This window comes from Macrobrachium rosenbergii, chromosome 18 (assembly GCF_040412425.1).
Source record: "Macrobrachium rosenbergii isolate ZJJX-2024 chromosome 18, ASM4041242v1, whole genome shotgun sequence".
Classification (NCBI taxonomy): Eukaryota; Metazoa; Arthropoda; class Malacostraca; order Decapoda; family Palaemonidae; genus Macrobrachium; species Macrobrachium rosenbergii.
In genome coordinates, this window is record NC_089758.1 from 27,181,789 (window position 1) to 27,193,851 (window position 12,063).

The 12,063-nt window shown below is 38.4% G+C and overlaps 1 protein-coding gene and 4 non-coding genes across 5 annotated transcripts in view; 1 reads left to right on the top strand and 4 right to left on the bottom strand.

Annotated features, from left to right (window-relative positions):
• The window catches only part of LOC136848228 (uncharacterized), a 94,314-nt gene that overhangs the window by 2,149 nt on the left and 80,102 nt on the right, over positions 1 to 12,063 (bottom strand). The gene's annotated exons all lie outside the window — the stretch shown is intronic.
• On the bottom strand, positions 3,897 to 3,969 carry TRNAF-GAA (transfer RNA phenylalanine (anticodon GAA)). Its single transcript has one exon. It is a non-coding gene; the product is annotated as a tRNA-Phe (tRNA).
• On the bottom strand, positions 4,816 to 4,922 carry LOC136848275 (U6 spliceosomal RNA). Its single transcript, XR_010855996.1, has one exon. It is a non-coding gene; the product is annotated as a U6 spliceosomal RNA (small nuclear RNA).
• Positions 5,570 to 5,676, top strand: LOC136848276 (U6 spliceosomal RNA). Its single transcript, XR_010855997.1, has one exon. It is a non-coding gene; the product is annotated as a U6 spliceosomal RNA (small nuclear RNA).
• TRNAF-GAA (transfer RNA phenylalanine (anticodon GAA)) lies at positions 7,813 to 7,885 on the bottom strand. Its single transcript has one exon. It is a non-coding gene; the product is annotated as a tRNA-Phe (tRNA).

Below are 12,063 nucleotides of genomic sequence, written 5' to 3' on the forward strand. Positions count from 1 at the left end.
GGAAATGACATCGCATTTTTATTGAAGGAAAGAATTCGCAGTTTGTTCAAAGAGCAAGTGGCGGAAGAACAACAATAACACCAAAACTCAACATCATAAGGCACGTCGGCTGCACTAAAAAATGTACAACTGGAAACCTGTAAACCTAGCCAAACATTAGAGCTAGAAACACTCTGTTTCCTTATTATATCGTAGGGGATGCAATTTCCGTAAAGAGAATTAGGATAGATCAATCGGAAAAAAATCTCTTGCAAGACTGATACAACCTTGAAATGAGCTAAGCCAAGGACCCCGAAAATGCAATGGTAGCGTTACACAAGAACTTTACTCCGGGAAAGTGGACCTCGGCTTTAGCTTCGCAAGGAAGAGCTACCTGGTTTTTCAGTGACATTTTTTGAACAATGGAAGGATTCAGTAAAATTTGATGATAATTTCAGTAATAAATAATATGTTTCGTAACTGTCGTAACACTTCAGGCATATTTATTTCTCCAAATAGTCACGAGAGAATGTCGGAACCGAACATATTAATCCACTTCCAACCAACTTGCTTTCCGCAGTTCACGCATACACATAGTGAGTTGAAGTACGCCGAAAATATTGTCCTATTAACCAAAGCCGAACTTACATTGTACGAAGTTTTCCGTGTCCCTGGTATCCATTTAATGTTAACAGGATTGGCATTATTGCGTTGACGTGCATTTATTTATTTAAATAAGGGCTAATGGCCAGTGTTGTATGAACTAACGCGTGGAAATTAGCCTACTTGGGCATATCAGCCATGTTAGAAAAGCGTTCAGACCTTCGTACCGTCTCGGGTATGTCTACCAAACTTGAATTTAACTAGTAAATGTTCACGTAATCATTACGAAGTTATATTAGGCTGCGCACATTCTGCAAGTTAAAGCCAAGATCATTTGATGTTAGGTGCCAGAGGTGTGACAAAAGCCGACTGAGGGAACTTCAGGTTGGCCACGCCAATCCTGACCAGCGTGGACGTGCATGGATGATGACGTTCTCACGGTAAGTAGAATTACAGTGTAATATTTTGTCGGCTGGCTGTAACTAAGCTATAATAATTGACCTTTTGAAGACTACACTACCAGTGGGGTATATCTAAGCCTATAATTGACCTTTTGAAGACTACACTACCAATGGGGTATATCTAAGCCTATAATTGACCTTTTGAAGACTACACTACCAATGGGGTATATCTAAGCCTATAATTGACCTTTTGAAGACTACACTACCAATGGGGTATATCTAAGCCTATAATTGACCTTTTGAAGACTACACTACCAATGGGGTATATCTAAGCCTATAATTGACCTTTTGAAGACTACACTACCAATGGGGTATATCTAAGCCGGCATTACGCGGCGAGCACCTCACCCCCCTCCATAGCTAATACGGCAAAATTGTAACCAGTAAACACACCTAGGGTACGTTAGGCTGATAGTCTTAGGGGTATTTACTGATTACAATTTCGCCGTATTAGCTATGGAGCGGGGTGAGGCCCTTACTGTACTGCATGACATTAGTTTGAAAACATTGCATAAATGGTAATTTTTCGGAAGACTCCAGCTAGCCATTTTTGCATGAAAAACCATTGTGGGTTCTTCATGCAAAAATGGCGAGGAGAATGATAGGGCACTAAAAGAACCTAAAAATACCAACCCAACGGAACTTAGGGATGTTTAGTGGTTACAATTTTGCCGTATTATATGGAGGGGGTTGGGAGGCCTGTATTGTCTTACTGTATCCCAAGTCACAATTTGATTAATTATTTTTCTCTGTTATTAAGTATTTGCAAAGGATTTTTTTTAACCTATCCCAAGTCACAATTTGATTAATTATTTTTCTCTGTTATTAAGTATTTGCAAAGGATTTTTTTTTAACCTATCCCAAGTCACAATTTGATTAATTATTTTTCTCTGTTATTAAGTATTTGCAAAGGATTTTTTTTAACCTATCCCAAGTCACAATTTGATTAATTATTTTTCTCTGTTATTAAGTATTTGCAAAGGATTTTTTTTAACCTATCCCAAGTCACAATTTGATTAATTATTTTTCTCTGTTATTAAGTATTTGCAAAGGATTTTTTTTAACCTATCCCAAGTCACAATTTGATTAATTATTTTTCTCTGTTATTAAGTATTTGCAAAGGATTTTTTTTAACCTATCCCAAGTCACAATTTGATTAATTATTTTTCTCTGTTATTAAGTATTTGCAAAGGATTTTTTTTAACCTATCCCAAGTCACAATTTGATTAATCATTTTTCTCTGTTATTAAGTATTTGCAAAGGATTTTTTTTTTTTATGTGTTTTACCCAAGAAAAATATAAATTATAATGGAGGAGGTGGCAGGAGTCTTCCGAAAAATAACCAGCAAAGGTTTAAGAAGGGGAAACCTCAGAAAATTCAGTTAGGCTGTGCTCTTGTAACGAGGTTAGTTTAGGTGAAAATATGCATTTGTATGTTTAAGGTGGCTTGGGCGTGTGGAAAGAATGCAGGAAGAGAAGTGTTAAGGGAGAGTCAGAGTGGGAGACCTAATAAGCTAAGTGTTGGATACATGTGTTATTGAAAGTATTCTAAAGGAAGAGCTTTAATATCCAGGAATTTTTAAGCATGTCAGATTAGAGGTAATCATTATAATCTTTGTGTATCTATATATATATATATATATATATATATATATATATATATATATATATATATATATAGTGTGTGTGTGTGTGTGTGTGTAGCCTATATATGTATTTGCATATTGGAGTAACAAATAGTATAAATGAGTATCATATATGCAATTTTTAATTTTTTTTTATGTAATTAGACATGTCTTTTTGTACTTTTTTATTGACATGCCACTGTTACTGTTGTGAGGTTGGTGCCAACAACAATTAGCCTAGGGAGGAATTGCATGACATGGAGAAATAGTGCTATTTATTTCATTTTACTCTTTCATAATCTGAAATTCCTTACAACTGTTGCTTAGTGCTGTAGGCTACCTCCTGAGAATTGTTTTCGGTTCGAAATTGCTGCTCCAGTACCGTACATGTTTATTGGGCATATGATTGCGGGTTGTGAGCAGTGATAATCATCGTTTTCAGGATTCTTTTATATTTTTTTTTAGTTTGTGTAATGCGTTAAATTTCAGTTATTACTGCAAGACTTTCACTGACAGGCATTGCATAGTTACAGTTCGGCATTAAAGGTTTTAAGATGCAAGATGTGGACCTATGGAATTTAATTTTTATTCATTTTTATATTTCACACTTTTTCTATTTTATATTTTGTGTTTTTGTTACTCTGTATTTATGGCTTACTTTGTGTTTTTTACATTTTATATTTCGAAGTTATATTGTGTTATTTATATTTCATATATGTTATGAAGTTTTTTCTTAAGAGTATATATCACAAGTTATTTTGTGTTTTTTTATATTTTGTATTTGATATAATATTATGAAGTTTTTTCTTGTTTATATATCACAAGTTATTTTGTTTTACATTTTATATTTCAGTACTTATTTTTTATATTTTATATATCACAAGTTCTCTGTTGTATATATTTCACAAGTCTTTTGCTTTATTTTTTATTTCACAACTTTTTTATACTTTTTTGTGTATTATAAATTTTTTTGTTTTTCACATATTTTTATGCTTATAGGCTATATATTTATGTATTGTGGAAGGTTATTTTTTATGCTTATATTTTCGTATTGTGGAAGTTTTTTTTAATAATTTCACAAGTAATATTTTAAATTTTTTAAGAATTAGTTTTTATAGTAAGGAAGAATGAAGATATGCATGATTATGGAATATAGCCTATATATAATAGCCAAAAAATATTTCTATGCCCATTCAAGTAATTGAAGTACTGAGCCAAAAATGGGGACTGCCCAGACCCGGGATCGAACCGGGGACCTTTAGATCTTCAGTCTAACGCTCTCCCAACTGAGCTATCTAGGCTTATATGTGAAACAAAATGGCGTTGAAACTGATTTCTGATGTTTTTCGGTATCTGTTGTAAACTTTTATATTATTTTTCTTGGTCTTGATTCCGTTGGTTTCATCATGAAAAACTGGAGATTTTTCCATTGGACTCTTCCTAAAAATTAAGAAAATGCATAGACCTAATTCTTTTATGATGAGGGAGATGTAGCAGGTGATGAGTTACAAGGCAGAAATAAATACATTGGGCCTAAATGGAAATGAAGTAAATACAGTAGGCGTAAATGGAAATGAAGTAGTACACGGTTAGATTAACTTGCTGAGGATGCCCGTGGTGCAGTTGAGATGTAAAGTTTCTCTCTCTCTCTCTCTCTCTCTCTCTCTCTCTCTCTCTCTCTCTCTCTCTCTCTCTCTCTCTCTCTCTCAAACAGGTGTATCGATGTCTTGTAGCTTTTTAAATCAGACATTTCAGGTTAAAGATATGTTCACGGTAATGAAATATACGCTGTTACCAAACAGTTTAATAAGACTTTTGAAATCTCCTCCAAAAATGTTTGAAAACATAATAGCTCTTGAATCGTGATGCAAGACTTTTCGTATCCGATCATAAATACAGTAATTATTGCTTCAAGCTGGGTCCTATCTTTGTCATCGGTGAGCTGTTTCCAGGCAAATAAGGGAAACATATCAATAGCTGAAATCAAGGTCCAGACCTTGGCTGGAGTTTTGTGTGTTTTTGTTGTGGAGTGTGTTTTCAGTCGCGCATACGCACTGAAAATGTAACAAAAAGTCAATTTTAACGCATTATTTCCAAGTCTGTGACGAATTTATTTGCTCCAACATCAAAAGAGCTCCGGTGCGGCTAAAAATGTGGAACGCTTCACGATTTTGCGTGTCATCCTTGCGCAGGGGCCATGCTAATCTTCTCTGTATCGTTCCAATTTTAGTATATGTACTGCCGAAGCAAGTACATCACGGGTGGAGAGGAGAGCGCGGGATATGATTCACACGCCGGAAGGCTCTTCTCAAAACAAACATTTTGGAAAGGTCTTTTCAAAGAATGATGTTACGAACTGTATCCTCACAGATAAACGTTACTGTAAATAAACTACCTTCCATAAATACAATTAGGCTACCCTTGATATATACTGAACACGGTGCTAAATGCTTAACTGCCTCTACGTATGTACGAAAACGCCACACGCAAAAAGTGAAATGGGATATAAATCCTGACCGGTTTAGCTTTTATGCTTTTTAAGACATCATTAGCAATAACCTCATATATATATATATATATATATATATATATATATATATATATATATATATATATATAGCAAACGCTAAACCGGTCAGGATTTATATCCCACTTCATTTTTTGCGTGTAGGGCCTACATACATACGTAGATGAAGTTAACCATTCAGCACAGTGTTCAGTATATGTCAAGGGTAACAGTATGTACCAAAGTTAGTTTATTTTTAGTAACGTTCACTTGAAAGGATACAGTTCGTAACACAATATTTTGAAAAGAACCTTCCCGCGTGCTTATGTTTTGGACCTTGAGAAGAGCCTTCCGGCGTGTGAATCATATCCCGCGCTCTCCTCTCCACCCGTGATGTACTTGCTTCGGCAGTACATATACTAAAATTGGAACGATACAGAGAAGATTAGCATGGCCCCTGCGCAAGGATGACACGCAAAATCGTGAAGCGTTCCACATTTTTAGCCGCACCGGAGCTCTTTTGATGTTGGAGCAATTAAATTCGTCACAGACTAGGAAGTAATGCGTCAAAATTAACTTTTTATCATATTTCAAGTCACGACGCGCCCGCCTTCATCCACCGCGGTGGTTCGAGTCCCGGCTAGGCCGATGCCGTTTTAGCTCGAGTGTAGATGCTTGTGTTTAAACCGCTTCTCTGTATTACTTTGTGAAGGTGGGCCTTCCATGTTTGTTCCTTTGGTAAGTCTAATGTTCCTGTAGATCTTGGTGTGTGCCTCCGAACGGATTTCGGCGTTGTCTATCATTGTTTGCGTTTCCGATAGTGTAAATTCAACTTTCCTTTGGTGTGTAAGACGAAGTGTTGTGCGTTAACCCGTGATGTACGTAGATGTACGAGACGAAGGGAATTTTTATAAGTACTGTATAACGAACAGTTTCTTGTCCGTTTTTGTCAGTATGTGCGGAAAAAAACCTTTGCCCTAATTGTACTGGTTATTCCTGTGTCGATTAATCTACCTTTAATAAAAAATATAGTAGGCTGTTAGATAGCTACCAATTTCGTAATTCGAGAAAGATTTCGTAATATTTATCCTTCTTTATCAGTAGGGTTTTGTTCTCGATTTAATGTGAAGGATTTTTTCAATAATTGCATATCTGAATGAATTTTTTTTAATAATTACGTATCTGATTTTTTTTCAGTAATTACATATAACTTCACCATGAAAGAGATTCATCTTCCGTAACGTATCGTATAAGATTCATCGTAGATTCTTTTGACAGGATATTGGAACAATTCGTATTGATTTAATTTAGTATTTAGAAATGAATTCTACTAATCAGAAAGGAATAATAAATTGTAATATTAACCTTCACATCTGCGTTGAGCAAATGTTATAAAAGAACTCGCGTGTTTACACCTCTGATTAGAATTACAGGAATCATTGCAAGAATTGAAGGTTTCTGTAATTCTAGGTACAAGAAGTGTACCATAACTGTAATGCAACACCTCACCTTTACTTGGCAGCTTTTCAGACCCCTGATTTAGACCTCACAGATTCTTGGCATCGAGTTGTTTGCGATGTGACAGTCTTTGGTATTCTAGTATTATTGCAGCAGAGTTGTTTGCAGTGGGGCGATTTTTAGTAGTTGAGTATTGCAGCCTAGTTGTTTGCAATGTGGCAGTTTTTATAAATGAAGTCATTGCAGCCTATTTGTTTGAAGTGTGCCGGTTTTTATTAATTGAGTGCATATCATTTCGACCGAGTTGCTTGCAGTGTGACAATTTCTAGTAATTAAGTATTATTGCAGCAGAGTTGTTTTCAGTTTGGCAGTCTTTAGCATCCAGGCAATGTTGGAGATGAGTTGTTTGAAATTTGGCAATCTTTGGTATTCCGCTATTATTGCAATCAATTTTTTGCAATATGGCAACCTTGAGTATTGAGTTAGCTTAGTTGTTTGCAGTATGATATCTTGATTCCAGTATTATTACATCTTGGTTGTTTTCAGTGTTTAGTATTCAGTTTGCCATGTTGCTTTGCAAGATACAACAGCTGAGTTATTTGCAACACGGTAATGTTTAGTAATCCAATATTACTGCAGCCAAGTGGTTTGCAGTGTGGCAGTCTTTAGTATTCGGGTATTATTGTAGCCGATTTTTTTTTTGCAAAATGACAATTTCTGCACTGTGGTATTATTGCACCTGAGTTGTTTGTAATGTGGCAATCAATTATATGAAAGTATTCTTGCAGCTGAGTTGTTTGCCAGATGGCAGTCTTTGTATTCAGGTGTTATTGCAGCTGATTGTTTGCAGCTTGTCCATCTTCGTCATTCGTAATATTTGTCCATCTTCGTCATTCGTAATATTTGTCCATCTTCGTTATTCGTAATCTTAAAATCCATTCAACTGTTAATTGAGCTGCGTTTGTTTTATCAGAAATCTTAATGTCCAAAATTGGGGAGTGCCCAGACACCTGAGTGTAAAATTTGGGGACCGTCCATACACCTGGGTGTAAAATCGAAGACTGCCCAGGCATCTGGGTGTAAAACGGGACTGCCCAGACACCTGGGTGTAAAATTAGGGACTGCCTATAACCCCGGATGCAAAAAATTGGGACCATGCCTGGGATGCAAAAATGGATACTGCCCAGACCCGGGATCGAACCGGGGACCTTTAGATCTTCAGTCTAACGCTCTCCCAACTGAGCTATCTAGGCATATAGGTAAGTGCAATTCCAGGAAACTGGACTTTGCGTTGGCTCGGATTTTTGCGAATTCTGCCCAGTATGGCATAGCATAAGTTCCAGTTTGTGTATATTGCAAATATGGCATAGGATAAGCTTTCGAGAGCGGATGCCGAGTAGGGAGACAGGGGTTGGCGTGAGAAATCCTAACCTTTCCTAGAATGCCGTGTCCTGACCTAACCAGACCTTACCTTCCTAACCTAACTTGGGTGCCGTGCCCTGACCTGGCCGGGGAGTTTCATCCCCCCCCCCTCGACCCCCTAAGTAACACTGAATATCCCTGTCTCCCCACTCTACATACTGTCCAGCTTTTTCATTGCAGTATGGCGTAGCATTGACAGGGCGACATGCCTTCCCCTTTGAGAAGATCCTGGTACTTGCGCGGATGGTTTGGGAAGATTCTAGGGTTCACTGTGAGTTCTCCGGTTCCTCCTTCAAGGGTTCTCAAGCTCTCGGTTCCAGTGACACAGTTTCGGGCACACAACCCTTCTATAGTTTGGACTTTGGTGCAGAGTTTTAGAATTCAAAAATTATATTTCTAATTTTATTACCTACTTTCAGCATGTTATCTCTTCTTTCTCTGACAGTGATATCACTTATTATTCAGTCTCTTTTAATTAACTTAAGTATCAAGTTCAATTTTTATTGATTAGAATGTTTTTGTTCTATGATTCTTTGTGAACGAGGAAATCACCACTCTAGCCTTAATTGCCCTTTTCAACTCCCCGTTGAAGTGTTTTTATGCCATATTTCTATTTTTTATTTTGCTTTTGCACTTAGTCTTTTGATAGGTCATACTGTTAGTTGAAAAGCCAATGGACAGGATTCAATAGGTCCATAATCACTTGGTATAAAATGCGCTTATATATATTAGTTTTTTTTTTTTTTTTTTTTTTTTTTTACGTATTCATAGGACATACCGGAAAGATTGACCTACGAATTGAATGATGTGTACCAGTTCTAAGTAATGTAGACAAAAGTAATTTTCAACCCTCAGAGAAAGTATCCTGTTTTGGCTTTATGGAACTTTCAGAAATTCTGGTACCAGGTATTAATCATTATTTATTAAAAAAAAAGTATTTAAATTGAATTGTAAAAAGGACCAGGTCCACCTTTATTGGTGAGGCTGCTACGGGCTGGCTACTCACGGGCGCGAACCCACTACTGGTCGACATGGGTGCTTTTGGCTGTTGGGTTTCCCCCCTGGCCCGGTTCACACCTCCTTAGACAACCTGGACGCCCCATGGCTCCCCAAGGGCGCCCATATTGATGCCGAGCTTAGTGCGGACGCCCACTCAACATAGGCAGGTCCGCAGCAGTGATCCCCACCTCAAGCCATCCACTGGCCCAAGCCACCGAGACGCCGGTTTACAGGGCGACGCCACGCGCCCCGGCCCAGGCAAAGGGCGAAGTCTTCCTTGTGGTTTGGCCAAAGGAATGGGGATTAAAATTGAAAGAGGAATTGGAAGAAAAGTTGGCAGTGAGAAGAGTGCTGATGGCACCTTATCTTCTTGGAGAATGGCTTGAGAGATCTGTTGCCCAATAGGAGAGCTATGAAATAATGGGCAGTATGAAGATGATAAGATAATGGTTAGTAAATTTTAATGAAAACATAGAAAACTTTTAATCACAGAGAGAGAGAGAGAGAGAGAGAGAGAAAGAGAGAGAGAGAGAGAGAGAGAGAGAATGAATGCTTCTCGGTGTAAAGAAATTCATACTTTTAATTATTATATAGCAAAGGGCATACTTAAACGCGTACTATAGGTATATGATTATTATCTAAAAGTTTAGTTCTTGACGTACAATTAACAAACACACAATTTATAAAAAATAACCGTGCAGAAGGGTGATTATACTCGAGAGAGAAAGAGAAAGGTATTTGTTTAGACAGGTAGAAAGTGAAACAGCAGGGAACAGTGACTGACCCTTTGACAATAAGAGGAATTGTTAATCTTGCAAGACAAATTATTGTAGAAAGGAGAAGTAATAGTGTGATGAAACGCAGATAAAACGGGCAGTTTGGTGTGAAATGTGATTAAATAAAAAAATGTGTTCACTGATTAAAAGTAGAGGAATATCTATTACTTTTGTAGGCAAGGTATGTGACTGGTGTATTGAAAATTACGACGACAACGCCAAAAAATAATGAAAATAGCTATGTGAGTGACCGTGGTGAAATCACACCGATTTGTTACTCGTAATATATATTGAAATGAAAAAGTATCGGCATTGCCTGTATGAGGTCAGTGATAGAAATGAAAAGGACCAGGTCCACCTGTATTGGTGAGGCTGCTACGGGCTGGCTACTCACGGGCGCGATCCCACTACTGGTCGACATGGGTGCTTTTGGCTGTTGGGTTTCCCCCCTGGCCCGGTTCACACCTCCTTAGACAACCTGGACGCCCCATGGCTCCCCAAGGGCGGCCATATTGATGCCGAGCTTAGTGCGGACGCCCACTCAACATAGGCAGGTCCGCAGCAGTGATCCCCACCTCAAGCCATTCACTGGCCCAAGCCACCAAGACGCCGGTTTACAGGGCGACGCCACTCGCCCCGGCGGAGGCGAAGGGCCAGGTCTTCCCTCTGGTTCGGCCAAAGGAATCAGTGAAAGATAGACTGGAAGAAAAGTTGGAAGTGGGAAGATCGACGATGGAACCTCAGCTTCTTTGGAGAATAACATTAGGTCTGTTGCACAGTAAACGAGCAGTGAAATTATGGGCAGTATCATTCATGATATTGGTTAATAAATTCATGTGAAGATACAGAAACCTACTAGTAACAGAGAGAGAGAGAGAGAGAGTAATTAAATTTGTATTTTCGTCATTTTTATTTTGCCCTTACAGAGTAATACGGTTTCTCATTGACTTTCTGTCTGGTGGTTTCAAACAATTCTAGTTGTTGTATCTGATGATTTTATGTTATGCAGATGAGTAATGTGGTCTGAAGTAATGGGTCTGTCGTTGCCTTTCTCTGAATGACTGGGTTGAGGGAAGAGTAGAATTCGTGCTTCTCGGTTCAAAATTTCGTGGTTGGCGGAAGGGTTGAGTTATGAGTCGAAAATTGTTTCTTGGCCGAGGGAAGCGATGACTTGAAATGGAAAATTATTTTTTGGATGGGGAAGGAAAGACTGTTGCAGTTAGTTTTGAAAATTCCAGAAATTGTTGTATGTTTGGGGGAAGGGAAGACTTCTAAGTTGTAAAATTGTTTGTGGATTGGGTAGGAAAGACAAAAATTTTGAAAATTTCGAAACCTGTTTTGTGGATTAGGTAAGAAAGACTTTGGAAAATTGTTTTCTAATTCCGAAAACTGCTACGTGGTTGGGGGAAGGGATGACTTTTAGTTGAAAAATTGTTTTGTGGATGGGGAATGAGTGATGAAAATTGTTTTGAAAATTCTGAAGACAGTGCTAAAAAAAATCGAAAAATAAACACTTGAATGTGTGATCAGGTTCTCATTTAACAAGTATTAAAATGAAAATAAATAAGGAGCAACATTCATGTAACGCAAATGAGATATAAAAAGGACCAGGTCCACCTGTATTGGTGAGGCCGCCACGGGCTGGCTACTCACGGGCGCGATCCCACTACTGTTCGACAAGGGTGCTTTTGGCTGTTGGGTTTCCCCCCTGGCCCAGTTCACACCTCCTTAGACAACCTGGACGCCCCATAGCTCCCCAAGGGCGGCCATATTGATGCCGAGCTTAGTGCGGACGCCCACTCAACATAGGCAGGTCCGCAGCAGTCATCCCCACCTCAAGCCATCCACTGGCCCAAGCCACCGAGACGCCGGTTTACAGGGCGATGCCACGCGCCCCGGCGGAGGCGAAGGGCCAGGTCTTCCCTCTGGTTCGCCAAAGGAATCAGTGAAAGATAGACTGGAAGAAAAGTTGGAAGTGGGAAGATCGACGATGGAACCTCAGCTTCTTTGGAGAATAACATTAGGTCTGTTGCACAGTAAACGAGCAGTGAAATTATGGGCAGTATCATTCATGATATTGGTTAATAAATTCATGTGAAGATACAGAAACCTACTAGTAACAGAGAGAGAGAGAGAAAGAGTATATAATTAAATTTGTATTTTCGTCATTTTTATTTTGCCCTTACAGAGTAATACGGTTTCTCATTGACTTTCTGTCTGGTGGTTTCAAACAA